Raw genomic sequence first — 5,354 nt, forward strand, 5'->3', positions numbered from 1 at the left:
GGCGTGTTTGATCACGCCCACAATAACTAGTTTTCAAGTTAAAAGTAACTGAGATAATAAAAGGTCATTTGTTGTCCTTGACCCAAGCACAAAGGAATGATGTAAAAGCCATCACAAGAGGCTCTCTAGTTTAAGAGATTTCAGTGTTGATAAAAGAAGTTGAATGAGGAAAAAGTCTGAAAAATTTTGCAGAAATTTTAATTTGGGCCTATTCTCCAGAATTGCTTCCGCTACATTACAGTCCACTGTAAAGGTACCAGGAGAATCGCTCAGTGAAGGAGCGCTCGTCTAAGATATTTATCAAGCCGTAGAAGGTAAGATAGAAGAGTTATGATCATTTGAAAATTATAAATTTGGCCGCCATTTTGAAAAATCCACCTCAACCCTACATATAGGCTACCGCCTATATAATATTCTCGTAGTAAACATTACTGGCCATGAACCAAGTCAGAGCTTCTTTAACAACTCTCCTGCTAACAAGAAAGTCCTTGTGCCTGCTCTCTTTCCTTCTAAGCAGCCAGAATATCAATCGCAGCTTGTAGGCAGAGTAATCTTATGGCAAAAGATCTAATATCCTGAGGTAAGTTTATGGCATGTCCACTATAGCAATGCTGTCCATGAAGTAGCCTGTAGAGAGACTGGCATTTTGTCAGACACTAACATTTCCTATGCTTGTCATATGTCCTAAATATTCATATAATAATAGATGCTCCTGAGTAACTGTTGTATACCACTTTTTCTTACCCTTGTAAATTAGCGGTAAGACAGCTGCATGCGGCAATTCATAGTATTTATGATAATTTTCACTTAGACAACAACCAGACATGCACAAAGATAAGGCATGGACAGAACTAAAAGAGCATGGCATGGTATATGACAGTAATACACAATATAAAGACAAGGAACAAAGGAGCCAGCCAGTGCAGGCCCCCAATTACCATAACTAATAATAATAACTATAGTAATAATAATAATAATAATAATAATAATAATAATAATAATAATAATAATAATAAACTATACAATAATTCCTCCCCAATTAGACAAAAGCAAAAACCAAATACACTAACAAAAAATAATTAAAAACTAATTAAAGACACGCATTATTCATACATAAGGTCAGAGTCATACTGATTGGGATGGCGGTGTGTCCTCAATGAACAACGTGTACCAGTTGAAGGGACAGTTTTGGAACTAAGTCCTTTCTCAACTCGTAGTTAAAAGTTACATTAAATAAGGTTATATGTTATATTCAACTTTTAATAATAATAATAAACTTTAATGACTGGTGACATGTGGATGGTGTAATCACAATAATATGTATGGGTGAAGGAATGAAGGGCTCAGGAAGTGGCTGATGGAAGAGTCAATAGTGCATGGTTGTGGAGAACTATTGGGCTGTATGCTGTCTCTTTAAAGAAATCCCTAATAGCAAAAGCAATTGGCTAATTGTAACTATTATGTCACATTGAAAGTTTTATACGTGCCATACCTGTTTCCCAATACCCATCATTTTGCTTTCTTTTGTCTCATTGATGGGAAGAAAGTGTCATGACTCGACTCTTTGTTATTAGTATTTCTTTTGCAGCATCTTTGTGATCGCTGGAAAAGTAGCTCTTTCTGGCCACATCATTATTCTATTTGACGCCTATTAACAAAAATTATAATTTACAATTATGCATGTTACATACCTTGCCCAGTATATCTCTTAATGCCTCCATGCCTTTCCATTTGACGGGGAACGTGGTAAGCTAAGAGGTGCATGTACGGTGTTACATGTTGCTTTTTGTGGCCATCAAATGGAATTTCAACAAATCTTTCAATCCAGCTTAAAGCCTATTAAATTGGTATTATATTTTGTCATTTACACTTGAACTGACCATTGTTTGTCAAGTAGTGATATCAATATGTGATGTATTGTCTTTTCCTATTATTTCATACATACAATTGAAATCCTAATAATAACTTTGTAAACATAACTATTACTTATCAAAGTAACACTCCATAATTTCATTATCTTTAGTCCAATCTTACGAGGTATGACATCAACAATGTAAGGTGGCAACTTCCATAGTTTCTTTCTGTCTGCACCCCTCAGTGATGTAAATTCATACTCACCCTTCTTTGTCTTTGACTCCCATACCTGTTGAAGTACCAACACTAATCCATAATGCCAGTCTTTTACTCTAAAAGTGCAACATTCATGCACTTTATCCAACAGTGTGTCAAGATGTATGGTGCTTCTTGTTAGTAAATTGTTATCTTGTGCTATTGTTGCCAGTACCAAATTGTTAATTAGGACATAAGACATTCTGAGTAAAAGGTGCAGCTCGTCTACAATTACCTACATGTAAATGATTGTAGAATTTTATATTTAAAAATTTTTAGCTACAATAGGAGGATACTATATACCCTGTCTGTTTCAATATTAAAGAGTGGCTTATTTTTGACGCCCAGTTTATTTTTTGACTGAAGACAATTCTCAATTGATGCCAGTGTTCTTGCCTGTTCCGTTTGATGAACAACAGGAGCTATTGACGTATGATATCTGAAATTATTAGGGGTAAGATAATATACGCACACATACATACACACACAATGTATGTATGTATAATGTCAGTGTGTGTGTGTACGTGAGTGTGTGTGTGTGCAAGTTTATGTGTGCGTGTACACGCGCGCGTGTACATGCACACACTAACTCAACTTAGTGCCTGTGTGTGTGTATGTGAGTGTGAATGTGGTGTGTGTGTACGTGAGTGTGAATGTGGTGTGTGTACGTTAGTGTGTGTACACGTGAGTTTGTGTGTGTGTACGTGAGTGGCTGTGTGTGATGTATGTACATGTATGACTGTATGTATGTAATGTATGTAAATTTCATGCATTGAAAATCATTTTGTCAAACCTTTTTTTTTTCTTAATGTGGCAAAATAGGCATGCGTAATTAGAATGGGCAGCATTTAGTCCATAAACCATCAGCAAAAACTATAATAAGGACATTGTAATGGGCTCTACATGTTATTTTAAGCTTACCTTGTAATCACCTCCAATGATGAAGTTTAATTGATAAACCTGGCTGCTAACTTCTATGACCCTTTTGTCAATAGTGGAGTTGATTTCTTCAAATTAAGGGGGTGTAACAGTGTTCACCAGAAGTAAGTGGTTCAATATTATGTTTTTACGAAGCAAGGAACCAACTATTTACAAAAGTCACATATTTATAGCAAGGTACAAATCTGGAACATTCTAGCGCAGAATGTTCCAGTAAACAAAAAGAATAGTCCACACAACAAAGGAATAGTCCAGTAAATGAAAAGAATAATCTAGAATGTTCTTAAATGGTACACTAAAATTAAATGCCTGTCCTATCTTGTTTCTACTATTACAGGGCTTTATTGAATCATAGCTTTCTGCCCCTTTTAATACACCAAGAGTGTGTGTACCTATTATACATGTACATTAGAATGTCTTTAAAATAACAGTTATGTTTACTATGTTTGCTTTACCTGTAGCTGAGATTGCTGTAGGGTCGTTGATGGAAAAGAGAAAGATAAAAGAATAAAAGAAGTAGAACGATAGAAGGGAGCACCATCTCCACTTAGTTTCACTTCTATTGGTGAAAAAAAAGTGATTCCTTGATGGAGTAAGTGCTGCAGTGACTCGATTAAGCACTTTTCAAAAGGCTTATAACAGCCTGAGAAAGGATGAGGCAGTTGAAGGAACTCTACCTTTTCTGATAATTTCTTTCTCAGATCCTTATCTTTATAGGATTGTGGAAGAGACTGATTCAACATGAATATTTCATGATAAAAGTCATCTGAGACTCCGTACTTGTCTAGTAAGTATAGCACCTACTCTGATGTAGAAACATTTGTTTGATTAGATGACGTAGAAGAAGGTTGTGATTCAGAAACTGGTGCTTCACAAGAGCTTTGTGATGAGGCTGTATCTGCTGGTGGTGATGACTGTTGTGGAGAGAAGTTTAGTACTATTTCTTATGTGTATTTGGTGTTTCTAATGAAACTGACTTAAGCTCTAACTGGTAAGATTTCACGATTGCATTGCTACCTCACTGCTATCTTTAATTGCAGCTAGCTGTCTGCGTTTCTGTCTCACTTTGAATTCACTGAAGGCTTTACCTTTGTTAGCAGCTGGTTGAGTTTGCTTCCTCAGCTCCTGTATAACAACTTGGTCTTTGATTAGTTGTTCTCTATATTTTTTGTTTATAATTATACACTGTATACCTTATAATTTTTTATTGTTATTACTATACCTGTATTTTGCTTCAATGTCGTCAGCAGCTAACACTTCATTCTCTTTTACAGTGAAACCAAATACTCTTTTGAGTATGTTGGTATGGTTAACATTCTGCTTTCTCAATTCACTCCTAACATCACTAACCTTCCTTCTTAGTCTACCTTCCTATCTTTCAGCTCTAGCCTCATTTATCTGAATCAGTTTCTCTTTGATGCAGTTGTTCAGCTGGGACACAAGTGGACTTTTTATCATTAACACTGCTCTGCCATTGAAGAAGCAGTTTTGAAGTGATGTTCACAGTACAAAAGACATCTTTATCAATGTGGCACCTTTGTTCTTATCAATACTGACACTTCTTATACAAACATCAACCACTTCACTGGACATTAGTGACCACAGGCGTATTACGACGCGATGCAGGTGGAATTATATTTTGAATCACAATGACTCGGTAATGGCCACTGAAAGTCAGGAAAAGCCTAGTTTTGCTGTGCTCTGGTACTATGAAGACAAGACCCTAGAATATCATTAAGCATGAATGGCAATAGATCATGCATTGCTCTACAAAAAGGCACCGCGGCACAGCATTGAAACATTTTTGATACGGTTGTTTGTAATCAAAAAACAACATGGGTAACAAGAAAATCTTTCTCCTGTCAATGGTAAGCAATAACAATATCTTCTCTTCATCGGTTAAGGTGCTGCAAGTGACAGTACCACCAAAATTGACCTTGATCAGTGATTTCAGTTGCCAAATACCTACAGAAAAGTACAAACATAACAACTGCACTGTGGCAAAACTGAAATGCTACTTCTTTCAACTCTTAAAGGACTTTAAGAGAGTCATCACGGCATTCATCTGCCATTCTGCCATTCTCCCTACAGAAATAAAAAGAAAAGTATACGGAGGAGATTACGGTTTTAATTAAATGTATACGGAGGATGACCTCCAATTTCTGGACATGCGTCTCCTTATGGTGTGGGAGTGGTACTGGCCCATAAGATGGAAGACAGTTTAGGAAGGCCCATCGCCTGCGCATCGAGGACTCTCCTATCAGCAGAGAAGAATTACTCTCAGTTAGAGAAGGAGGGGTTAGCAG

Source organism: Amphimedon queenslandica, unplaced genomic scaffold, assembly GCF_000090795.2.
Source record: "Amphimedon queenslandica unplaced genomic scaffold, v1.1 AMPQUscaffold_13325, whole genome shotgun sequence".
Lineage (NCBI taxonomy): Eukaryota > Metazoa > Porifera > Demospongiae > Haplosclerida > Niphatidae > Amphimedon > Amphimedon queenslandica.